Raw genomic sequence first — 27,939 nt, 5'->3', positions numbered from 1 at the left:
AAATTTTGTTTTTTTTTTTAAACAAACTGTGGTAATACTGTACATATGTCTTTATTAATTTGTTTCCTTGATATAAATACACAGATTTGGATCATTAGGTCAAGTTACTTTTTAGTAATTTGATATATCTTGACAAATTACCACACAGAAGCCCTGTTCTTATTGGGAGTTGTACAAGCTATGTATCAGAGGGCTTACTGCCTCCAAACCAAGACAATCCTAGGGGCCACCTCCCTGTTAATCTTTGCTGTTTTTATAGGGAAAAAAATGGTGCCCTTCTTTCACTTGAATGTTTATTTCTTTGATTATGAATGGGAATAAATCTTTTGACTCACTTTACCCATTAAAACTAAATTTTCTGGGTGTGATTTTGTCCTATTTTTAAACAATTGATAGACTTTATTTTTTAGAGTAGTATACATTTTCAAAAAAAAATTAAGCAAAAAGTACAGAATTCCCTTTTACTCCTTCTGTTCCCCTCCCTCCCCCAGCTTCCCTATAATATAGCTTCCATAAGTTACATTTGGTATGTCATATTTGTTGTAATTGATGAACCAGTATCAATACCTTATCATTTACTAAAGTCCATAGTTTACATTAGGGTTCAACCTTTGTATTGGATAGTTCTATGGGTTTTTACAAATGTATGACAATTGTCCACCATTACAGTTTCACACAGAGTAGTTCCACTGCTCTAAAAATCCCCTGTGCTCTGCCTATTCATCCCCTCTTCCCTCCAACCCCTGACAACCATTGATCTTTTTACTGTCTCCGGAGTTTTCTCTTTTCCAGAATGTCCTATAGTTGGAATCATATAGTACATAGCCTTTTTAGATTGTCTTCTTTTAGTTAGTAATATACATTTAAGATGACTCCCTGTCTTTTCGTGACTTAACTATTTCTTTTTCAAGCTGAATAAGATTCCATTGTATGAATATACCACAGTTTGTTCATATATTCACCTATTGAAGGACGTTTTGGTTGCTTTTAATTTTTTTGTCATAAATAAAGCTCATATAAACATTTGTGCACAGTTGTTGTTTCTTTTTTTGTGTGTGGACTTAAGTTTTCAACTCATTCTGCTTAATGCCAAGGAGAGTGGTTGTTGGACTATCTGGTAAGGCTATGTTCAGTTTTGTTAGAAACTCCCAAATTGCCTTTCTAACCAGTTTTACCATTTTTATTCCCAGCACATTGGATGAAAATTTCTGTTGCTCCACATCCTTACCAGCATTTGATGTTGTGTTTTAAATTTTAGACATTCTAAAAGGCTTGTGGTGCTATCTCATCAGTATATCAACTTGTAATGTCTTAATGACATATGATGTTGAGCATCTTTTCATATGATTTGCCATCTGTATATCTTTTGCTGAAGTGTCTGCTCCTATCTTACCCATTTTTAACAGGTTCATTTGTTTATTATTATGAGATTTTAATAACTGGTTATATATTTTGTGTACCAATTTTTTACCAAGTATGTGTTTTGTGAATATTTCCTCCTAGTTTTATTTTTTCATTCCCTTAATTGCCCATTAAAAAGTTAGCTATATTAATACTTTCTCATATATATTGCAAACACTCTTACAATAAACATTGCTTTTTATTTTGGGTACTTGTCTGTTGTACAAAAAAAGTTTCTAATTTATTTGAAGACAAATTTTATCAATCTTTCTATGGTTTCTACCTTTGGTACCATGCTCTGGGATTCTATAAATATTAACATACTATATCTTAGTATACACCAGTATAATTTTTTTCTCACATTTTTAAAAACAAGTTCTTGCTTGATATAAAATTATTTTGATGTATACAGGAGATGTTTCATTCTTTAATAGTTATTATGTAAATCAATACCATTAAAAGTAAGGTATAAATTTTCTCTATTAATTGAAAATACCAGCGTAATCATGCACTATGTTTCCACATTTGTGTGGGCAATTTCTAAACTCAATTCTGTTCCACTGCATTTTTTGTTGACTTCTGCATTGTACTACTCTGTTTTGAGTTTTATAGGATTTTAATATATTTTAATTCTGAGTAGGGAAAATTCAACTTCTTTTTTTCATTATTTAAAACATATTTTTCCAAATAGTCTGATACTTCTATTTTTTCCACACAAATCTCAAATTTATTTTGTTACTTTCCCATGTATGCCCTACTTTACTTTTGATTTAGTTAAATTTAGAGAAGAATTTTAAAGTTTACATATTTTCAATGATTGGATTTTCCTTCACATAGAGATTATATCTCTCAAATCATTCAACCTTAGAAAAGTATCTTTAGTAATTTCATCTTCTGAACATTTATTCTTTTTTTCTTTTTTCTCTTTTTTAGAGAAAGGGTCCCACTAGGTTGGAGTGCAATGGCACAATCGTATCTCATGATGCCTCTAACTCCTGGGTTCAAGCGATCTTCCTGCCTCAGCCTCCCAAATAGTTGGAACTATAGGCATGAGCCAAAATACCTAGCCTCAACATTTCTTTTAAAATAAAATCTCAAACATGTTGTTTTATTCTTGCTGCTATGAATGTGATTTTTCTTACAAAAGTTTCTAGTTTTTAAATTCTTATGTTTTAGGTGGTTACTTATTAGTTCTAACATATGTTTACTTGATTATAATGGTTTTCCATGAATATAGTTACATTATTTAAAAATAATCATATTTCTTTTCTAGTACCCATGTTTTTAAAAAGGTTTGCTTTTTTAACTTGTTTCCTTATTAAATTACCCTTTTTTTTTTTAACTTTAAGCACTTATAGACCATTGTTAAATGGAATTGGTTGGCATCTGTAACTTCTTTCTGGCTTTATTAGAACTATTTGGGAATGCATAATTCTGGCTATTTGTATCAAATAGAATCTCAAAAAGTATTTTAGATGTATTTTCAGCCACATTGCTAGTTGAATTTATACCTTTTTGCATACATATAGAAAGAAGTTTTGCAACTTTCATCTAGTAACATGACAGAGTAAGACCTGCAGTATCATATTCCCACTTGAATTTGTAACACCTACACATATCCAGCATTTTATTTTGCCTTTCTGGATCTTTATTTTTTTAACCATAAAACGTATCACCATTTGATATACTTTACATTTCACCAAGTTTTTTTTAATTTATCTATTGTCGGTATCCTACAGCTAGAATACAAGTTTCATGAAGTCAAGGATTTCTTTCTGTTTTGTTCACCACTGTATCTCTGTAACTTAAAACAGTATCTCTAGAATATAAAACATCTTAGGTACTTAACAAATATTTTAACAAGTGGATATGGTATTATAGCCATTTAGAATAGGCAATCGAAAAAGACAGAGGATTTACCTTTACATAATTTATAATATATTGAGGGTATATAAAAAATCTACAAGAAGGAACTTTACATTTGTAAAGTTTTGGGGATGTGAGAGACTTTCACTTACATAAAGTAGTGAGGAAAGGCTTTTCTGAAATGATCATCCAATTGGAGTGACAAATATGTGTGGAAACCCTAAGGCAAAGAATCACTAGATGGAATCTAGGAAAGTACAAGAAGGGTGGTGTGGCTTAAGGTTTTTTGGTGGATGAGGCAGGATGGGGAAGGGTGGCTTATTATAAAATAAGAGAGATACAAAGAGGACAAATTGGCTTAATAAGCCATAGTGAAGAGTTTGGATCGTATTCAAATGGAAATGGGTAGCCTTTGAATAGTTTAAATCAGAGGCATGGCTCGATTGATTTATATTTTTATGATCTCACTCTCTTTGAGAACAATGTGTTGTGAAAGACAGTAAAACAGAGGAAATTGGGAAGCTCTTACAGTAGTCCAGGCAAGTACTAATGACTGCCTGGGATAGAATGAGGGCAGAGTGGGCAGAGAGCCATCACTACATTTGAAATACATTTGGGAGATAGAATCTCAAACTCCTTGTCCGCAAGTGATCCTCCCATCTTGGCTTCCAAAGTGCTAAGATTATAGGTGTGACCCACTGTGTCTGGCCCAGGGTTGTAGAATCCACAGGACTTAATGAATGACTGCACATGGGAGATAAGGGGGATGCAGAAATTAAGGATGTTTCTCAGGTTCCTGGCAAAGCAAATGGATGTACAGTAGTGTGATATACCAACACGGGCAATAGTGAGGAAGAAATCGAATCTTAAATATTAAAATATTCCTGCATTTATAAGAGAGAAATCATGCTTTACTATGATGCTAATGTATTGTTTGATTCTTAGTCTTATTTTAAAATTGAATTTATAATATTAATTCTCTCTACCCAGCTTAATAAAAACTGAGTAACCATATGGTCTCCTAGAAACATTCCCCTAGGTGGACCTTAGTGATTCAAACCCGAGAAAGTTATATACACTATTATTTTAAAACATCCAACCAGGAAGGGGAGTTGCTAAGGAAGAAAGTCTCTGGGCACCCATGTACAAAGAGCTTCTGATTTTGTTGGGAGAATGCAGGTGTTTATTCTTCTTTCAGAAATGTTCAATTCAGCAAAAAAGCCCCATCTTAAATACTCTTCTTCATTAACTCTACTAGAGCTCAGAATTAATAAAACATATTGTTTTCAAAAATCTTTATTATTTACATAATGAAGCCCAAACTTCTTAGCCTGGTATCATTCTTCTCCTTAATAAAGTTCCAATCTATTTTTTCTCTAGTTATGTTTCATATACTTTAAATCTGTGCTACTCAAACTGTGATCAACTAATTGGCAGCTTTGACATCACCTGAGAGCCTTGTTAAAAACTTAGAATCTAAAGGTCCATCCCAGAATCAGAATCTGCATTTTACCAAGATCCCCAGGTGATGATATACCGATTAAAATTTGAGAAGCACTGCTCTAAGATACAAACTGTTTCTCATCTATGACACCTGTTCACTTCTCAGTTCCTGTGCCTTTACATAGCCTGTTCTTTCATCTGAAATACCGTTCCTTCCATCTTCAAAATGTCCACATTGCCCTGCCTGTTAGACTTATTACTAAATATGTTAGGCTTTTCTGGCCATTCTGAATTTGTTGTTTTCCCAATATATTTTAACTGGTTACTTTTGCTTTGTAAAAAATTTTAACTTCATGTTTATTTTTAACTTAATGACCTATTTCATTTATCTTGTGGATTTTACTTAACTAAAACTAGTTTTCCTGAAGCATAATCATATAAAGAACATAAAGCATTTCATCTGCTTTTTGAAACCTGTGTGTGTGTGCGTGTGTGTGTGCATGTGTGTGTGTGCGTGTGTGTGTGTGTGTGTGTGTTGGCTGTAAATATTTTCTGACTTATGATGTAGTTATTCCCACAGACGTCTTATTTTCACCTCTAAGTGCTCTTCAAAGTGAAGATTCCTATCTGGTTGATATTTATAATATGTATGTTCTCCACCATACAGTATTCTGCACATAGGCAATGCTAAACAAACCATAGTTGTGTGAATGAGTGAAGAACAAACTGTGTGTGTATGTGTGTGTATGACATATATATATATGTGTGTGTATATATACATACACACGTACACACACATACACACACAGTCAATCCACTCTAGGTTTCCACACCCTGACCTATTGAGTGAATATCAATGCTCTTTCAGCATAAGCGCTTTTGTTCTGAATTTCTCGAGAGAAGTATATGCCAAGACAGCATGGCTAGAGCATATTTCTATTCTGTGTGCCAAAATACTTCTTTGTGGTGGCTGTGATGGGTTATCCCATCTTTTCGTTTTCTATCACCATTGACAGCATAAGCAATTGGCTGCTAAATGGAAGTAACATAAATAAGAAAAGCTGTGATAAGATTCATTGGTCATTCATGTTTTTTAGAAAGCCATTGTCTTCTTTCTGAGTTCAAAGAAAGTTCTGGTCCATATGGGAAGTATGTCCTATCTGGGCTTTCAACATCTCTATTTACTCAGCCATAGAAATAACATGTTTACCTTACACACATTTTGAATCTTGCTGAACTTTCACACATTGTGCGAATCCCAGATTCCATGCCGCTGGTGAATCACTCTATGTGAATAGGGCAACAAAGTTTAGGCAACAGACACAGAACTCACACATTATCTCCTGAGACAGTGCCCATGTTCTGTCATCCCACCAGTCAATATCATGGGCCAGAAAACGATGTAACAAACATACATTTATGGGGGCAAACTCTACAGTAAAATTAAAATATTCATGACTTTATTTAGACAATTTCAGATATCCATTTACGAGTAACACTAAAGCAGTCTTTCTTTATTATTAGTCCATTAAATGACTCAACTGTTGATCCTTGAGAATCACATTACATCTACTCCTACTTCTATTACTCCTACCACCCCTACTAACACGTTTACCTACTCAGTTCCTTTAATATAGAGCTGCCATTTATTGACTGCTCATTTTGTACCAGCCACTAATACACTGTCTATATTATCACATTTGTTCCTTATCACAGTCCTGTCAATTAGACATTATTATCTTTACACTGAGGTAACTGACATTCTAGAAAACATGGGATATAGTATTTGGTTCTCTCAAACCTGTGTCATTTATCATGTTAATACATCTATCATTGTATGGCCCTTGCAAATCTTATTTATTTCAAAGTTAGAGAAAGACACAATATTCTTACTTCTCTAGCTTAAATGTTCTAACCTTTCCTTACTTCTAGGAAGACAATTAAATTGTAAATGTTATACTTGCTCTCCTGTTGCCAATAGTGTGCCCATCTTTAATAAAGTAGATGTGTAGTCTCTCATGTCTACAGTCTAACATGGCACTAAATTTCATAATACATATTGAAATAGAATGAGACAAATATTGAATTCTAAAGCAGCACTATCTGATATTTTATTAAGGCTCACAATTCAAAGTATATAGAACATAAGCAAGTATGAACATACACATTATCAACAAAGCACAGATAAGATATCTCTAAGGGTTGGCACTTAAAAATCTATAGAACATTGGTATTTCCTATGAGGATTAGTGCTCATATACTACCTTTTTCTAAGCATAGCAGTAGTTTGAATTAAAAATAACATTTAGAAATGGCCTTGATCAATAGATTAGATGTATGGTTTTTATCAAAGTCTGATTTTACTGATTCATTTTAACCATTGATCAATTGCTTTTGATTTCTCTTCCCTTTATTGTTTTTCTGAGAACTACCCTGAGAATTTTTGTTTTTAGAATTAGTGTGCTTCTGTAGTTGCCAGATACTTGCAGCACCTATAAAAAGGTGCTATGTAAATATTCATCAACAGCTTTTGAAAGCATCCTCCCTGTATCACCTCACCCACCAGGAGAGAGAGAGAAAGCACATACAAGCAGTGAAATCTTCCCAAAGTACAAGCCAAGGGTCCCTACTAGGACTACGGCTGTAATTTTGGAGGTACAGTTCCACAGGGTTCCATGCTCAGAAAGGCCCCAGTCTTGGTTTAATGCTCTAATATGCATATTTTGAAGTTCTTTTAAAAATGTATCTTTGAACTTGTGTTTTGTAACTGAAGTCTGATAGTACAATGGAACATGGGTGTTAGCCCAGGAGATACTGTGCGACATATGTTTCTGTTGCTCAATCTTTGCTGCCCCTTTCACACAAAGTGATTCTCCATGAGCATGGAATTCTGGTGCTCACACAATGTGTGAAAGTTCAGCAAGATTCAAAATGAGAATAAAGTAAACACGTTATTTCTATGGCTGAGTAAATAGAGATGTTGACAGCCGATAGGACACACATAAAAACCAGAACCTGTGACAGTAAGATGAAGCTAACGATTGTTATAGAATATCAGGCATTAATATTAACATATGAAATACATACAGTTGAGTTAACATTGTATAATATTTTCACTGTTCTAGTAAGAACAAAATACATATGCATATGCATGTACAAACTACGTATTATGAATTGTGTAATTTTAGCCATTCTGCATACAAGTTAAATACTCCTGTATGTATTTTTTTTTTTTTTTTTACAAAAACCTCTGAGTCCTTTATTAACGTCTGGAGATGTGTGGTACATACAATTAACAGCATCACACCAGCTACAGAAGTACAGATAATCAAGATTGTACTTCAGAACAAGGATCTGAGAGCAACTTATGATGTTGCCTGCTCTGAACCTCCACAAAAACCCCATTCTGACACACGCAAGACAGACGATATAACAATTTCACACGGGAATGGTTCTTTTAAAAAATGACAAGAACTAATAGTTCAAACCCTTTAGAGTGTGAGATGTGGCAGCTTGCTTGGTGCCGTGGCACTGCTGTAAAAGGCCAACATGGGCATTTGAAGGTCAGGCAGAAGAACTGAATAGGGTGGGTGGAAGAGGTTTCATTTTCAGTGTAGAGCGATAACAGATGGTCCGAGTGGAGGCTTTCAGTCCAGGCTCGGTATGGGGCCTGCAGGAATCCACTATATAAATACAGTCTATAAACCGGACAGCTGAAAAACACCAGCCAGCCCTCCTTGTCACTGCTTCCAACTGGTGGACACTGACGCATCCGAAGTCACTTAGGACATAGAGCAGAGTTAACAGGGGTGGACCCAAACGCAAGAAGGTGGCTCACTGTGTCCAGTCAGCTCTGATCCTTTCATGCCACTGGGTGCAATGGGTCCCTCTCCTTTCACATATGAATGAAGGAACACTTCCTTTGTTTCAATGTTCCACTTTGGAAATAACCAAAACCCTCCCCTCACCCCCACCATCATTCTTCATAAATTCTGCTTCCAATCTCCCGATTCTTCTGGGTCTAGGCTTTTTCCTTTCGCTTCAATTTTGACACTTTTTTGACAGTCCCATTCTTGTTAAGAAGCTTCAGGACGCAGTCTTTATGATCTAAAACCTTAAGCATGGAGTCTCTGGCTTCACTGATTTGATCCATCACAAGTTTACATCTCTGCATATTTCCCTGTATCAGTTCATTTATTCGGTGGAGATCATCATCAGTTGCTGCTTTTTTCTTTGGGATAATCCCTTCCTGTAGGTTGGTAAGTCTTTCATAGACATCATGTTCAAGATTCGTCAGCTGTAGTAACTGGGCGGCACAGAGGTGAACTTTCCAGCCTTGAGCATGACAGGATACTCCTTTCTGATTAGCTATTTCCTGCAGCATAGCTTTCTTCTCCTCTTTCACCCGGACGTCACTGTATCTCTGAAAGTGGTGGTAAGCAGCTTTCCAGGGGTTCCGATAGTGACGAAGCAAAGTAATGGGGGGTCTTGGACGCACTGGGACATACCTCACACCTTCCTCATCAATATACTCCTTGGGAAGAGACTTGCGCTTCTCAGCCTTCACCAGAAGACTCTTGGCAGTGGACTTCTCGTCATCAGTGCTGTTTGTCTCCATCATGTCACCTTCTTCTGTTGAGATCACGTGCTGTTGCTTTCGAGGCTTTTTCCTTGGGGAGGCACCAGGTGGTAGGTCACTTGTCAGCATGGACAGGTTGTTTGCCAGCAATGCAAGAGACGGAGACACAGTGTTGGTAGCCAGCGGAGGAACTGCAGAAACTGGCCTCATGATATCCATTGGTTCTACTTCTTCTTTCACTTTAATTTCAGGTACAGGAGGGCCCAAGACAGAAGAGAGACTGCCACCCACAGTGGCTGATGGAGGTGGTGCAGTTGCAATGGTGGTGATGGGTGGAGTGATGGGGACTGCTCCAGGAATGGTTGAAAGGGCAACGGCTGGTTGTGACGGGGGACTGGCTGCTGCAATCATAGCTGGAATGGTCGGTAGGGGCTGCTGGGCAGTTGGAGGGACGGCAATGGTAGGCTGATCATTATTTTGATTGGATACAGTCTCCATGGACACAGTGACAGGAGTGGCCATAGATACGTGGATTTCAGACTTGGGTTTGGCACCTGCAGGCCTAGGTGATCCCGATGTACTCCGCATAGAGCTTTCCACTCGAGGACTAGTAACATCAGGAGGCTGGGGAGGAATGAGGGTTTTCCGAACTGCCATTCCATCTGTGGCAGGTTTCTTCCGGAGTATGCTTGGCCTTGGCGATGAGCCCTGGGCAGGAGTGTTGCTGCTAGCGCTCTGGCTGTGGGTCTGCACCACAGTTGTTGCTGCTGGAGCAGCACTGAATGGATTGCTAATGGGGTTGGCCACAATTGTGGCTCCATCTGCCAACACCACTGAAGTCTTTCCTTCAGGCTGAGGCTGCTGAGTACCCATTGGTGCAGGCTGAAGCCCTTGTGTGTTGATTGGGGTTGCTGAGTGAATTCCCTGTGTGCCAAGTGGTGCAGGCTGTATCCCTGGGGTCCTGATGGGGGCCGGCTGGATGCCCTAGGTACTGATGGGCGCTGGCTGGATCCCTTGAATATGTCGAGCATGCGATGCATCTACCGTCATCAACTGCATGGGGTTTAGGTGGACCGTAGACGCTACCCCCACACCAGTCTGAGCTGTGATGGCAGAGTTTGGAGCCTGAGCTGAAACTGGATATTGTCGGATAGTGGACACAGAACTGGTGATTGGGGTGTAGGTGTGTGCCGCCAGTGTGTATGCAGAAGGCGGATAAGTTGGCAAAAAATATTGGAACTGAACGGGAACAGACGGTCTGTTGTCACTTCGTGTTTCCATGGCCACAGGATTGGGAGAGGCCCGATGTCCGGAGATGGGAATCAGGCTGCTCCTTTCGGCAGGGTAGTCAGGCTGGATCCGAGGAGAAGTGTGTGTGATCTGCTGGGGCACCACCTTGGCAACTGGGATGTTTGAGGTGGTCACAGCAGTCGCATGGGAGGAATGGGAGGGCACTGTCATGTAACAATGGTACTTGTGGGAGCTGCGTGTGTGACTCAGACCCTGGCCAGAAGGGAAGGCAGAAGTTAAATACAAGTTAAATACTCCTGTATTTAACTTGTATGCAGAATGGCTAAACAAGTTTACATTGTGCAAACTAGCATTGCACAATGTAAAAATTAATAGTAAAATGCATACTAAAAACTTAAAAACTGTATTTAGGGCAACATTAAATATCAAATAAAAAATACCATGAAAAGTCAAGAGAGGGACCGTGGAAGAAAGCAAAAAAGCATTATAATTTAGTACCTCTAATGGCACTTCCCCCCACCCCTCAGCCCCCTGCCCAGCTTTTTGAACAAGGGCCCTACACTTTTATTTTGCACTGGGAAAATGGCTACATTTTTAGAGTTTTTATTACAATAGATAGTCATTCTTGGGGCATTGCAAACTGGCTCTCTGTTTCTGGGTAAGCCAGGCAAAGAGGGCAAATGGAAAGAGGGCTTTCACAAGCTATCAAAAATGAGTCTCCTCTTACTCCTTAATTGGTCACATAGAAAATCTTTTTAAATTTTTATTTTTATTTTTTTAAATTGTAGCAACTAGTAGTTCTACTTAGCACACTTATCCTGGGAAAGGTCATTTCCTAATAGTGTAGTATTCGGCTGGTTGGAAAGTTGAAAGAATCTCTGATAAATCATTTATTCTTTTCTTACTGACAAGATAGGCCTAAAAAATAGTGAATATCAAAATGTGGAGAAATTATTTTCTAGAGGATTCTGGTTTTACCAATTCATTGAAGATTTACAAGAAAAGCTATAGAGCTATTCTTATCATCCTTCCATCCTATTAAAGACCCACTAAAGTGAAATAACACCTTTTTATGTTTCCCTTTGTTTTGTTTTAAAAAGCCTAGTATTCTACTAAAAAATATTAATTTGGTTATTAAGTTGTAGGAATTAGTTTTGTTAATTAGGGATTATTCTCACAAGCAATTATAAATGGAACAACTGTTTTAAAACAGAGATAGTCACATGTTTTCATGTATTTACAGTATGTTTTAAAAGACGAAGAGCTAATTTCAATGAGAACAGACTGAATTATGTATGTAGGTTGTATTGATTACTTCTGGAATCAAAATTTTCTCTTTTGGTCCAGGTATTACATTTCTTTACTACATTCAATCTAGTTTAAAGGTTTTTGTACAATTTAATCCTTGGATGTCCTGTATATTTGATACTTTATTTTATAATGAAAAAGTAAGCATTTCAAAGAGAAAATTGACATCTGGCTATTTTGGGGTCTCAATGAAATCTTTCCTGGCCATTAGGGAATAGATGAGAATTTTGTTTCTCTTTGGTCTTCAGTTTGAAGACTACTTCAGAAAAAACAAAAACCCTGCACATTATGGTAGCTCTTTGCTATGGTAAAGGTTACAAAAATTAATAGAGAGAATCAAGTTACTTTTACTGGGACATCAAGGTGAAATATCATTCTAAATTATCAATTCATGCTATTAACAAAATGAAGATGTTATAACATGTTAAGAAAGACATGCCCCAAGTTCATTAGGAGAAGTTCTTGGTCAATAAGTAATACTGAGTCAAATATTAGAATGCCATTGAACCTAATGACTTATTTTAATCCTTTTAAATTTTATTATCTTATAACTCAGTAATCACTTTTTTCTGAAAAGATAAAATTAACAACTGTCATTCTTTTTGACCGACATAAGAGACGAGGTGGTCACCTAGCAACCAAAAACAATGTGGCCAGATGTTCTGCATCAACTAACCACCAACACATTTAAGCAGACATCACTGACTAATGTGGTGTTAATGAAAGCACCTCTTACAAATGAAAATCAGATGTGCATCTATCCTGACATCTGCTATGTTCATCTCATCAACTGAGCTTTTAATGACAATTAACTGTGTTTTTTACAGATTGCATACTGCTCCCTTTTCACAGGTATTATACGATATTTTGAGAAATCCAGAAAAAATAGAGAAAAGAAAGCATATAAAACCTTATAAATAAAACACTCATGGTGAAAGTGGTGCTAAAAAGGGAAATGCATTTGTAATTTGTAATTAAAAGCCATTTGTAGTTAAATCTATTTTGAAAATGGAAAAGTGATTCAATTACCAACTCAAACTTCAATGAAACCAGCCTCTGTTCTCTCTCTCCTTTCTCCTGCTGCCTGCTCAACTGCCTTTCTGCCCAGCAATGGAGAGTCACACCCTAATCGTTAAGGCCATGGCACTGGGCATTCTCAGTGTTTATTCTGTTGCTTTTCTGTGCACTTCTCCTAGGTGAACTCTCTACAAAAGTCATATTAAATTAATATCTGTCCTTCTCATCCAGCATCAATGTATTACCATGATTTTTTTTGAGATTTAATATACAACAACATAGCTAAACCTAGAGGACATTATGTCAAGTGAAATAAGCCAGTCACAGAAAGACAAACACTGCATGATCTCACTCATATGTGGAATTCTAAAAAGCTGATCCTGTAGTAGACAGTAGAATGATGGTTACTAAGGGCTGACATGGTCGGGCATTGGGGGTTGAGGAGATATTGGTCAGAGGAATAAGCTGAAAATGTCTATTTTACAACATGGTGATAGTGTAGTTAAGAATTTATTATATTCTTGAAAAATGAAAGAGTGGATATGAAGTGTTCTCATCACCAAAATGATAGCTATGTGAGGTAATGCAGATGTTAATTAGCTAGTCATTCCACAATATATATTTTCTTTAAAACAAGCTGTACATGGTAAATCCATAATTTCATATCAATTTAAAAATAAATAAAGATAATTTATTCATGGAGTTTAAGAGATGAGAAAATGAAACTGAGAAAGTTATACAAATATTCTTTTATTTTAAAACATAGTTAAGTAACATGTACCTAGATTTTAAAAAGCAATCAAATGGCACCTTGCCCTCTCTAATTCCAATGATTTAAAATGCTTTTAACTTTAGTATTAACTTCGCTATTGCAAAAACATTCTAATCTTGCTATCTGTTGTTATTTGTAGGTACTATCTAATGATTTTCTCTTATGCAAATGTATCTTAATATTATCTTAGTTGCTTGGTGCTCATTGCTAATTCCCTCCTGTCTATCTTCTTGGTACAACAGAATAATCATTTTTAGTTAAAATCAATGTTTACATCATAGTGACTATTGTTCATTGTAGTATGTTATCACTGCATTTCCTTTCTTGTAAAGCTTTTGCCCTTATCTTTCATTTGTAGAGTTTTCTATATCCTACTCCTTCATTCTTTTCTCAAAGTTGCATTAGATATGGCATATTCCTATCATAAATTTGTTCCTTGTATGTTTGTATTTTGAGACAGGGTCTCACTCTGTCACCCAGGCTGGAGGGCAGTGGAATGATCACAGCTCACTGCAGCCTTGACCTCCGAGGCTCAGATAGTCCTCCCACTCTGGCCTTGTGAGTAGCTGGAACTACAGGCTCACACCAACACGCTCAGTTAATTTTTGTATTTTGTTTTTTTTTAATATAAATGGGGTTTTGCCATGTTGCCCTAGCTAGTCTTGAACCCCTTGGGCTCAAGTACCTGTATGCCTTAGTCTCACAAAGTGCTGGGATTACGGGTGTGAGCCACTGAGTCTGGCCCAGAAGTTTGTTTTTTACATTAAAGCCATATCATGTCTGATGGATTCATTTCCTTATTTTTTCTGGAGCCTGTCCTTGTTCTTCCAGATCTAGCAGGTACTTGTCATCTGCTAAGCCTGTCATCCTGCTGCCTCCTTACACTTCATTTTGCTGATTGCCAGAAACGTGATTTTTGACTGACTTACCAATTAAGTGAGTTTGGTATTAACGTCAGGTCTGACTATACCTGAAATAAGAAACCAGTGAATGAGACTGTAAAGACCATAAGCTTAAGAAACTAGGCCAAAATAATTTCTCATAAAAAGACAGAAGATGTTTAATTACTCAATCACGACCAAGTATAGAACTTCACACTCTGCTCAGAGGAAAATCACAACCAATGTTTGCTCCACGTCTAGTTCTGTTCAGCAATGAAAGTTCTCTGAGTTAATTTAACTAACTTGGTCTCTTTCTAAGTAGATATGTTGGCATACATCTATTTGGCTGTCATGAACTCACTTAAGGTAAATTCTGCAGCCTGAACTGGAATTTCAGAATGAGAGCTGTCAGTCTCTTTGTGCTGCTATAACAAAAATTAGGTAATTTATAAACAATAGAAATGTTTTTCTTACAGTACTGGAGGCTGGGCAGTCTAAGATGAAGGCTGTACAGATTCCATGTCTGGTAAAGGCTGTCTGCTTCAGAGAAGGCACCTTGTTTCCGCATCCTCACATGCCAGAAGGGGTAAAAAGGGAAGAACTTACTCTCTCATGGCCTTTTATAAGTGCACTAATATATCACTTTGCAAAGACCTTATCTCTTAATATTATTGCATTGGGCATTAAATTTCAACATGAATTTTGGAAGGGCATAAACATTAAAACCATAGCAAGAGGGTTGGGGATGATGGCTCACTCCTGTAATCCCAGCACTTTGGAAGTCCAAGGGAGAGGATCACTTGAGGCCAGAAGTTTGAAACCAGCCTCAGCAATATACTGAGAGCCTGTTTCTACATAAACATAAGTTTTAAAAATTAGCTGGGCACAGCAATACATGCTTGTGGTCCCAGCTACTCAGGAAGCTGAGGATGGAAGATCACTTTAGCTCAGAAAGTCGAGGCTGCAATGAGCCATGGTCATGCCACTGCACTCCTTCCTGGGTGACAGAGTAAGATCCTGTTCAAAAACAAACAAACAACAACAAAAAACACAGCAAGGGCCTTGAAAGGCACATTAGTACAGTGTTGCCACTAGCTCAGATTCTCTCTCCTGCCCTTTTTGGTGGGCTCTTAATTGTACCTCTCAGAGATTTGTACACAAATACGATATGATTAAAAAGAGAAACAGCATTATTGCTTCCACTGCACTTCTCATTTGCTTGACACCCTGGCAATGTGGTGGCAGTGTGCAAGCGTCTTTAGTACAATATTGATCATAAAAAATAGGAAAGATAATTGAAAATGTTTAATCATACTCACTTTCTTTGTTAAATATCTATTGAATAAAGAGTAAGAGGTAGGCCAGGCATGGTGGCTCACGCCTGTAATTCCAGCACTTTGGGAGTCCAAAGCAGCAGGATCACCTGTCAGGAGTTTGAGACCAGCATGGTCAACATGGTGAAACCAGTCTCTACTGAAAATAAAAATTAAAAAAAAAATTAGCTGGGCATAGTGGTGGGTGCCTGTAATCCCAGCTACTTTGGAGGCTGAGGCAGGAGAAGTGCTTAAACCTGGGAGGCAGAGGTTGTAGTGAGACTAGATTGTGCCACTACACTCCAGCTTGAGCAAGAGAATGATAGCCTGTCTAGAATAAATAAATAAATAAAAAGTAAGAGGTAAAAGAGATACAGGATCGTTTCCTTCCCCAGGATAGGAACGGAGCCTACCAGCTTTCCATAAAACCTACTTTTCTGGGAAATTTTAAGGCACTGAAAGGGGAGAAAAAGTTTATTATCTCTAAAATAAAAAAAAACATTAAAATTGAAGTAAATAAACACTAAAAACCCACTAATTATTGAATTTAATGAATTATTTTATAGATTATGACATTGAAACACTGATTTTTTTACATGTAAAACATTTGGTAAAGCTTAGATTTTTTTCACTTTCCAACAATGTCCAAGTATGCATAATGATTCCAAAAGGAGTAATAATAATGATAGCGGCTGCATTTGGAGGGCAGAAAGCAGCTTTCTAATTTATTTTGAAAAATATCAAACAAAAAAAGTTGAAATAATAGTCCAATGAATATCTGCATACTACTAAGATTTCACAATTGCTAAACTTTTAAGAAGTGTTAATGTTTTTTACAAGCTCAGTTATTCTTCATGACTCTCTGAAGCAGTTCTTTCAGCATTCCTACTTTGCAGCTGAGGCATATGAGGCACAGAGAGATTATACAACATGTCTTAGTCATCCAGAGGCAAATGGTTGGTCTGGGATTCAAATCCAGAGATTTTCTAAAAGCATGTGTTTCTTAACCTACAAGCCAAGTCATTCCTGTATTAAATAAATTATGTAACGGCAACTCCTTAATAAATTATTTTAGATCAAAATTTTATTTAATATAGGTTGCAGTTGTATTTTAATGTACTTTATGAAATCTCTGAATATAATGGTGTCTAGAAAGCTTTCCAAAAGCCTCTAGGCAAATAGACAGCAAGGCAGAAATAAATGTCCTTGGCAGTGCAAGAGAGAGGTGAGGAAATCAAGTAATATGTGCAAGGATTTTGAACCCATTTTTGCAGCTTTTGGGATGGAGGATGTTTATTTTTCTCTGGGGTGACTCTGTACTTTTCAGGAAGGTTTCTATGTTATGCAATCTAGTTTTTCTTCACAATGGAACTAAGAAATATTATCACTAATTCTTAGACTACAGAATTAACAACTCTGGTTCCCTAACTGAGAGACATGGACACTGAGATTCCTGATCCAGCCCCAACTGCAGCCTCTTTTCATTTCAGTGTCCTGGCATAGCAGCAAAATTTCTGGTCCAGATTCAGACAAATGGTTTATAGGTCCAGCACTACTTTGAGTCAATTCTTTAAATTTGGGAGACATGAATGTCTTCTATGATACTTAGTGAAATTTAAGGCCAATTTCAGTTCTAATATTCTACAATTCATTTGTGGAACATATACTGGGTCATTCTGAAAAGTTTTAGGCCAAGGCTAACTTTGTTATATGCAACATAAAGTTGCTAGAAAAATACCATGTTGCCTTACAATTGTTTTAAACACTTTTGGCCTGACACAATGGCTCATACCTGTAATCCCAGCACTTAGTGTGGCTGAGACAGGACAATCACTTGAGCTCAGGAGTTTGAGACCAGCCTGGGCAACATGGTGAAACCCTGTTTCTAAAAAAAAAAAAAAAAAAAAAAAAAAAAAAAAAAAATAGCTGGATGTAGTGATTGGCACCTCTTGTCCCAGCTACTTGGGAGGCTGAGGTGGGAAGATGGCTAAAACTCAGGAGGTGGAGGTTGCAGTGAGCCAAGATCATGCCACTGCACTGCAGCCTGGGTGACAGAGTGAGATCCCATCTCAAAAAAAAAAGTTTATATCTATTGATATATCTCATTTTACAATTTTCATAGTCTTGTGAAAGTGTCATCCCCATTGTTCCATTGAGAATATGGAGATACTGTGACATCAGAAGTTAAAAAGCCAATTGGTAACAGTGACAAAACTAAAACCCAAGCCTCTGACTCCCAGCCCTTCCCACTGTAACAGGCAGAATTACTTCTACAACTTCATTCCCCACTCCTTTTCCTGAGAAATTCATGTATTTTTCCAGCATTGGCATCAATAGTAATCAAAATAGAAGGTGACCAGTTAGATATAAATTGAGAGGCTGCCACAGGGTTCCTTTGCCAAACAGTAACTCTTCTTACTTATTTTCTGTAGGGCCTAAAACGTTACAAGTACACTCATTTGTTAGACAGAGCTTTTAGTCTACAAGACTGTGCAATCAAGGTACTTCAAGAGATGGCACATCCTAAGCTGAAATTGGCTCTTTGTCAGGGAAAGCGGTGGGACACAGGTGTAATTGGCATGTTTAAATGCCCTCCAGAAATGGTTTTTAGAAAAGGATTCTGAGATGGTGAGGAGGGATGACAACCTAAGTTGTCAGTAATGGAAAGAAAATGTGATGATATTGAAGGTAGTAGACCAAAAATAGACTTTGCTTACTTCACAGTTTTGCCTAGGGCCACTTTTGATGTCTTCCATTAACACAGCACTCACCCTGCCTAACCTTGAAAGTTTATGAGAGTTTTATGTGAATATAAGAAACATAGAAGTGATGACTTTCAAGGTCACAGACAATAAAGTTTCTCTAACTGTGGTCAGGGTGTGTGCCTCTGATGTCCTTCAATCTCAATCTTTCTTTGGCAAAGCATTTTCCAAGTGCATTCCACAAATAGTGTTTGTTTGTTTTTTTAAAAAAAAAAGCAGAAAAAAATCTTGGGATCTATTGTCCTGAAATTTTGGGGAATGCTGGCTAACATATTTAACCCTGAGGATCAGCAGTGCACGGCTGCACATTACAAGTTCTAAGAAGTTTGGGTTTGCTTAACCCACTGTTTCCTAAATTGCTGTGCTCAGAAAAAATCCCTGTTTAAAATATTAATGTTCTGTGAAATGCTCTTGGAAAATGATGTGCTACAATTTGCATAATAAAAATAGAACACTTCAAAATTTTATCCATGTTTACCTGACATTTAACAGTTTAAATTATGTTTAGATTTATTGAAAATTTTTGTTTATATGGAATTCCATTTTTGTCTCAGTTAAAGCTTTTATTATCTAAGACTCATAGCATACTTTTTATTAATTCTCCAAATTAAGTACAAAAATGGTTAGTCCTCTTCTTAGTTCAAATGTTCTTTTCAACTTCATGATTAAAGACAATTAGTTGAATTTCCTTTTGGTGATATGATAACACTACTGGTATTGCATAGGAAACATATTTTAGACCTCAGCAAAACTTTTCTCACTCATGTTCTAGACAAAGAAAAATCAATAGATAAATAATTAGTAGATGATGCTAATTGTAACACGATAAACATTGGTCTATGAATGACATATAATAATACCATTATTACCCTTCAGCAGGCAGGGTTCTTAAAAACCAGTTTGCTTCCTTTGTTTCTGTAAAAATGATTTTGATTATCTACCAAGACTGGAGATGGTTGGGGAGAAACAGTCACACCCAATATTGCTTTTAAGGTATGGTGCAAAGTCACTTAACTGGAATGAGGAAGCCTGAATTTCATGTTTGGCTTTTCACTAAATATTTGTGTAAAGTTGATTGGGGAACTTCTAATAGGACCGTTACTTTTAGTTGTTCTTACTATGTTTATAGTTTTAGCATAAGGTATATAACTGAAAAGGTTTGGGATGTGTTTACTAGTTAGTGTGGGTTATGAACTTCATATCACGTAGGATCCATACCACGTAGGATCACGTTAGGCAGAATGAGTGCTGTGTTAATGGAAGAAATCAAAACTGGCCTTAGGCAAAACTGTGAAGCAAGCAAAGTCTATTTTTGGTCCACTACTACCTTCAATGTCATCACCATACTACCATACTATTAAAGACATATACCATATTGTGCTATGTTTCATACGTTATTTAACCAAATTAAAAAAAAAAAAACTAATGGGCAAGATACAAATAAACAAGGAAACGTTTATCTGGGAAAATGCAAGTAATGACTGGATAAGCTTAGGAAGCTGTAATAATCACTTTCTTCCACAAAATTGGGCTCACAATATGATGCACATTACTCTTATTCTCATTCCTGTTGTAACAAAGTCTTCTAAAAACAAATATACTATTTATATTTCTTCTGGTGATTTCATCCAGATTCATGTCTTTAGAATCTATAAGCTGATGATTGTCAATGTGCATTTCCAGCTCTGAGGGTTCCCTTGAGCTCCCCTGACTCAAAAATCCAACCATCTACTTGACATCTTTACTTGCCTTTTTAACAGACGAGGAAGGATTAGCATGTCCAAAACATAAATCTTGATTATCTACAAAATCCTGGCCCCTAAACATTTTGTCTAACATTTTTCCTTTCCATTTTAGTTCAGAGCACATACAATTTTCCAGAACTTAGAATGGATCCTTATTTTCTCTCTGTTCTTCATATCAACACATGAAAATTAACAAATCTACCTTCTCTATTTCTCATCCTCTCCAGTAATACTATACTAGTATATACTGCTATCATTTATCCCTTGGGTTATAGATATAGATTACTAACTGCTATTTCTGCTTTTTATTTGCATTTGTTTAATAATCTTGCACATAACAAATAGAGTGATCTTTTACAAACACAAAGTAAGTCATTTTACTCTTCGACTCAAAGTCTCCAAAGGCTTCCCACTGTACTTAGAAGCAATGTCAAATTCTTTTCCATAAAGCCATGCTTCATCTGGTCTTGCCTACCCCTTCAGCCTTACCTTTTAATACTTCTTCCTCTCTAGTGTTCAAAAATGCCAACAAACAACTCAGTTCTGTAATAATTTCATTAAAGAGGTAAATAATGACAAAGAATAAAACTACTTGCAATTTGTTTTTACTGTGGTACAGCACCACTGGTGCTTCAATAACCATTACACAAAAATAATTCTCAACAATCAGACACTCACTCCTGAAAAAAGTCTGTAGAATATTATGTTGTATGTTTATGTATATTGCCTTGCCAGTGCTAACATAAAGCAAGGGGAAAATACACAAAACCAATCCACCAATCAGTAGGCATTTTTTAAATATTTAAGCTGCCACCAATGCACCAATGTAAAATCCACATGCACACAAAATATCTCCAAATTCTACAACCAGCATGGTGTTTTTTTTTTTTTTTTTTTGAAATGGAGTCTTGCTCTTGTCATTCGGGCTGGAGTGTAATGGCACAATCTCAGCTCACTGCAACCTCTGCCTCTCAGATTCAAGCAGTTCTTCTGCCTCAACCTCCCAAGTAACTGGGATTACAGGCATGTGCCACCATACCCAGCTAATTTTTGTATTTTTAGTAGAGATGGGATTTCGCCATGTTGTCTAGGCTAGTCTCGAACTCCTAGCCTCATGATCCACTCACCTTGGCCTCCCAAAGGCATGAGCCACCACACCTGACCCAACCAACATCTTAAATTAACTTTTTTTCTTAATAAGCCAAGGAAGGGCAGTGCAAGGCTGCAGGGCAGCTGGAAATGCACATTGACAACAGGGACTCTCCAGTGATTGTCCCTGTGCAGAAACATTAACTGTTGAATTTTCCTGTTGGCCTAGAATGTCTAGCTGCTTCTTTTACACAAATGTCTACAAAGAAAAAAATGGATGAGTGTAACAGTCAACTGATACCAGATTTTATAGATGAGGCATGCTAGGCACTCACGCCTAAATGCTAGACATGTTGTGTCATGTAATTGTCAATACATGATAAAACTTCTATAAATGTTGACATCTGTACATATTATAATGTGTACACTTCCAAGATACCTGGAGCTTTTAGGCCAGTTTTGATTTATCAGGATCCCTATTTTAGGCTTACCCTTCCCAGGTAATTGCTCATGTGTCTTTCCCAGTCTTCTTTTTAAAAAATATGTGTGATTTTATGTGAAGCCCTAAGTGACTAATAATAATGTAACATGCCCACCTAAGTGTTAGTAGAATTACATCTTAACTTAATGGAAGGGCTAACTAATGAATGAGTATCAGGCATCAGTCAGAATAGATATTTTTGCATGGGAAATGTCCCAGCACTAAAAACTTTCATCACATGCAACATAACTCCTGTGCACATTTCATTCTACTTCCAGCCCTACCTTAGCCTATGTTTTCTACTCCTTTACATGGCCCTCTTTGGAATGCACTTCACTTTTGCAATAAATCATATTTTAAAATAGTATTAAATATTCTCTGTTTCTCTCTCAGCTTTAAATGACAGATGTATTATTTTCCCTGCAACAGTTCATGTCTACTTGGCATCATCTACCTTTCACTTTTTCCACTGTTGAATACATCATTCTCACATGCCATGAGTTTGTTTTAGATGGGAAGCCATTGACTCACCCAAGTAACCATAAGAATGTTCATTATGTATGTATGTATGCATTATGCATGCTATTGAGAAAAACTTGAAAACAACCCAAATATATTAAAGAGAAGGATTGGCTAAGTCACTTGCAGGATATGATGTGGAAGGATACTCACTGGCTTATTCATGATATGTTAAGTGAGGTAAAATAAGCAGGGTAATAAATATAATAAATGGTGTGTGTGTGTGTGTGTGTGTAAATATATCTATATCAGTGTATTCATCTATATCTCTAATTTACCTACCATCTAAGAATATTTTGATATGATAAAATATCTATATCTTTCTAACTTATCTACCATCTATCAAAGTTTGATATAAAAAATTTTGATATGATAAATAAGAAAGTTTGTGTATGTTTGTTAAAAACATGTTTGTTTAACAGAGTTTATTAAAACATATACAAACTTTCTTATTTTATTTACTTAGTTTTGAGACAGGGTTTTTCTCTGTCATCCAGGCTAGAGTACAGTAGTGTGACCACAGCTCCCTGCAGCCCTGACCACCTAGCTCAATGATCTCCTCCTACCTCAACCTCCTGCTAGCTGAGACTACAGCTGTACACTACTATATCCAGCTAATTCTTTTATTTATGTATTTTTTTAGGGTCTCACTATGCTGCCCAGGCTACTCTTGAACTCCTTGGCTTGAGCAAACCTCTCACCTTGCCTTCCCAAAGTGCTGAGATTACAGGAGTAAAGCCACCATGCCCAGCTTTACACAAACTTTTAACAGTGACTTTACTGAATAAAAAGATTATAGGCAATTTGTGTTTTTTTATCTTCCTATTTTATTTTTCCCAAGAGTTCTGCAGTTAGAATGCCTTAAGAAAAAAGCAGAAGATAATTAATTTTGTAAAGTGACTCAGGTTTTAAGACTGGATTAATTAGGAGAACGGTGAGGGCTCTTATCAATTTAGGTAACAGAGGGAAAAAATGGCTTAGAAGTAATATGGTGTAATAGAGTAATACGCTCTTTTGAGCATGATGAGTTTAAGCCAGCAGTTGGTCTTCCACTTGGTAATGTTTGGTGAGTACTGGAAAACAAACACAGCTTGTGTAATAATACTTGCTCATTGTAAAATTTTCAAACAGAACAAACATATATGAAATTGAAAGCAACAGTTATTCCTCTACTCTTGTCCCAAACCCTTGGGCTTCCTAATAGTAATCATATTTTCTTGCTTATTACAATGGAATACTCTTTAGCGATCACAAATAGTTGGTTTGTGGATATATACTACAGAGTTTTCCACTGGATGCATTCAATTGAGCCATTCCCTCATTGATTCTTAGAGTTGCCTGAAGTATTTTGCTGTTGCACATAATATTCTACAGATATTTTGGCTTATACATTTTTTGTCAGCATGATTTCAGATAACATTCTTAAAGTGGGATTTCTGGGTCATGGACTATGTACACTTTAAAGTTTGAAAGATATTGCAGAATAATTTTCCAAAAATTCAGCATCAATTCATCTTCCAATCAACAGGCTGTGAGAGTTACAATTTCCTCAAACTCTTGCTAGTGCTGGGTAGTACAAAACTTTCTATTTGTTGTCAATCTGATAGAAAAAAGAAGGCAATAACTTCTAGGTTGGCCACGAAGTCTTGAGTCTGACGGACAGGAATACTACAACTGGGATTGTTTGTCTCTTCTTATGGGGCCATCTGTTCTGTTAGAGGAGCTTGTCTAATTATTTTCTGTTTGCTCTTCTATTCTAATAAATTTCAACTATTAGCAGGAAATAATTTGCTCTTAGTGATTATGCACATTTTACTTTACCTTTCCAGTTTACCATTAAGCTGGAAAAGAAACAAAACGCTTAGCCTGGTAGTTCTTCCTGGCTTTGGTAAGTTGCTGAAATGGGAAGAGAAGATTTGAGCCATTGTATTTTTTCTCTCTTGAGGAGTTTCCTGTTCTTCCATGGGATTTAAAGTAGATGAGATGCTTCCTTATCACATACATTTACTTGAAATCACTAATGGGAAATGGTTATATCCACGCTACTGTGAAGACTGTGTTACCTGGATTGCTTTGACATGAGTGAAAATAGTGACAGTGAGAGTGGGTAGATAGAGGGGAGCAATAAATACCACACGGTTATTTCTGGGATTCTTTGCCTCCCTAACTCCCACTATTCAAAAATTATGACTTCAGATTTTGAAATATATATATATATATATACACACACACACATGCACACAGACACATTTGATATATATATGCATATATATATATACACACATATTAAGACTTGAGATTTTGATACATATATGTATATATATATATATATACATATATATACACACACACATATATACACACGCGCACGTACACACATTTTTTTTTTAATGGAGAATCACTATATTGCCAAGGCTGGTCTGAAACTCCTGGGCTCAAGCAATCCTCCAGCCTCAGCCTTCTGGATACCTGGGATTATAAGTATGCACCTCTGTGCCTGGCTCCTGGTTGTGCTACTTCCTTTGCTTTATTGCTATGGATGTACTTTGCCTGTTTTAAAACTTTTTAGTGGTTAATTTTGTAAAGTTTGAGAGAACGCAAGTCAAGTGTGTAACTTTCCCCTAACACATCACCCTAGAAGTCTCTTAGCATAATCTCCTCAGGTTTAAAAAAATAAATATGTGTGTAAAAAATATGTACATTGATTTTCTGAAATAGAACATCTCTAATGGGACTCTCACAATTACCACAGACACTGCTCCTAATATTGCTATCACACACAACAGCTGGTGCCCAGCCCTTTTTTCTTTTTATCAACAATCAAATGTTCATGGAGAATTATTTTCTGTTTCCTGTATGTTAATCCCTTTCCAGAGCTTATTCCCTAAAGTAGTATTTCTCCACAGTTTATTTAGCTTCCTTTAGAACATTTTTCTTACTCTGACAAGGACTATCACAGAAAATTAACATGGACGATAAAAGTCATATAGTACAACAAAATGATAAGAGGAAACATGGGAATTTAAACTGGATTTTACAAGGACATCAGATTTTTGCATGCAAAACAGTACAATTAAAGCTAGTCTTGCAGTTCAAACTCTTAAGACCCAAAGTATAATGTAAATGTTTTATGAAGAAATTTAATATACTTTAAATACAGTCTCTGGGCAGATACTTATAAAATATTTCATGGTAGTAAGTTACCCCAAACTGCATTTTATTGTTCTTCTAATAATTTTGTTTCTGGTTTGATACTTCCTCCTTTTATTACATGACATGAAGAAGGCTTTTGATGGGCAGTTTCACTGCCATTTTAAACAGTTTTACTTGGTTGCTACAGCACCTAAACCCAGGACATGTCATTTCTGCATTATGCGTGTCTCTCTCTCTCTCTCTCTCTCTCTCTCTCTCTCTCTCTCTCTCTCTCTGTGAAATAAAAGATAAAAAGTCATGCAGTACACCAAAATGAGAAGAGGAAACATGGGAATTTAAACTGAAAATTTACAAGGATATCAGATCAAGGCAGAGAGAGAGTACAAACAAAAGAGAAATTTATATAAATATATATTTTTATAAATTTCTAGAATATATAATATATAAACATGTACTTATATAAATTTTATTTTTGGTTTACAAATGTGTTTGTACATAAACATTTGTAAATCAAAAATAAAATTATAAACCTCTCAATCAGTTCAATAGACCACCCTCTTAGCCAAGGGCATTCCAAAGTAAACCAGAAAAACTAGTTCAGGCCAAGATGAGAAGAGGGTATCAGATAGGCTTCATTATACCCACCTCCCTTTGGAATTCAGGAACAACTGACCAGCATTAACATTCAAACAAAGAGTTTAAAGACCTACAAAAAGACTCTTTGTAGCAATAAGATACATCTCAAAATGACAGATAGCAGGCCCTGAAAGAAATCAAATAATTTTACCCTGAAATACATTTCTTTGAAGTATTTAAAATGGCCCTACAAAATTGTCTCTCATGGGGGAAATCTACAATTCATAAAGAATCCCCTTCCCTTTCCAGCTCTTTTCTTGATCTAGGAGAAATTAACTAAGAGTCTGGCACCTTCTTAAGTCTGGTAAGAAACATTTACCATCTATTCTCTTTGAAACCTGCTATCTGGAGGCTTCATCTGCACAAGAAGAACCTTGGTCTCCACAACACCTTATCTTAATACAGACATTCCTTTCTATTGAATCTAGGTCTTTAGATAATAACTCAACTTTTTCAAGCAACTGCCAATCAGAAAATCTTTGAATCCACCAATGACCTGGCAACACTTCCACCTCCCTGATGCCCTCCCACTGCGAGTTGTCCCTCCTTTCTGGGCTGAACCAATGTATAGCTTACAGGTATTGTTTGATGTCTTCTTATAACTTCTGTCCCCCTAAAATGTATAAAATTAAGCTGTAACTAAACCACCTTGAGAAAATGTTCTCAGGGGCTCCTGTGGCTGTGTCACAGGCATGGTCTTAACCTTGGCAAAATAAACTTCTAAATTGATGGACACTTGCCTCAGATACTTTTTGGTTTACATATTTTTACATATGTGTTGTGTTGTGTGTGTGTGTGTGTGTGTGTGTGTGTATGTATATACTCACCATATATCTATCTATCTATAAAGATACATGTGATGTGCAGATAGGAGACAGGGAAATACTGTGTAGAAGGGGGAAGTTCCCCAGCAAAGGCCTCAACCCCAAACCTGGAAACCATGGCCCTATATGTAGACAAACATTCCTATTTTCATGCCTAAATGTCTTTTGGCCTGCTATGTCCCTCTATCCTTGCCCATATAAACCTCAAACCCTAGGCTCCACAAGCAATGCGCAGATGAACAGAAGAGCAGAAGAGCAGCAGAGAAGTAGAGAAGAGAAGAAACATCTGAATGTTGAGAGGAGTTTGTCTGGGGATTGTTGGAAAGGAGATCGGCCACTGGATGGTCAAACTCCAGGGAAAGATCATCTTCCTGCCCCATCCCCTTTCTAGCTCCCCATCTCTCCCACTGAGAGCCACATCCACCACTCAATAATATCCCCGCATTCACTATCCTTCAAGTCCTTGTGTGATCTGATTTTTTTCCTGGATGCTGGACAAGAGCTTGAGATACAGAAAGCTGTCACATTGGCCCTCTGCCCTTGTGAAAAGGTAGAGGGCCCCCTGAGCTACTTAACACTTAACCTGTCCATGGATGGCAAAGCTAAAAGAATGCACTATAATACACACCCACTGGAGCTTTGAGAGTCACAGGCACCTACCCCTAGACACTACTATGGGGCCAGAGCTTAGAAGAGCTTGCCCAGATCCTGTGCCTGCTGCTCTCTTTCCCATAAAGGGTTTGAGTAGTGGCAGCAGACAAACAGATGAGCCATATCCCTGTTGCGTGACATGCAAGGGGTGTCAGGGAACTCTCTGGTTTTACATATGCATAAACACACATTAATAACTTTCTTCCTAATCACTTGGGAGCTTGCTCTTTCACCTTTGGAAGATGGTG

At 36.8% G+C, this 27,939-nt stretch overlaps 1 protein-coding gene and 1 pseudogene across 32 annotated transcripts in view; both read right to left on the bottom strand.

Annotated features, from left to right (window-relative positions):
* Positions 1–27,939, bottom strand: part of MAGI2 (membrane associated guanylate kinase, WW and PDZ domain containing 2) — a 1,508,583-nt gene that overhangs the window by 1,227,795 nt on the left and 252,849 nt on the right. The gene's annotated exons all lie outside the window — the stretch shown is intronic.
* Positions 4–27,140, bottom strand: LOC103794875 (histone deacetylase complex subunit SAP130 pseudogene; annotated as a pseudogene). Its single transcript, XR_013524048.1, has one exon. The product of XR_013524048.1 is annotated as a histone deacetylase complex subunit SAP130 pseudogene (transcript).

The sequence above is a fragment of the Callithrix jacchus genome, chromosome 11 (genome assembly GCF_049354715.1).
Source record: "Callithrix jacchus isolate 240 chromosome 11, calJac240_pri, whole genome shotgun sequence".
NCBI classification, from domain to species: Eukaryota; Metazoa; Chordata; class Mammalia; order Primates; family Cebidae; genus Callithrix; species Callithrix jacchus.
Note: the sequence above shows the minus strand (reverse complement) of the source record. Positions and strands in the feature narration are given on the sequence as shown.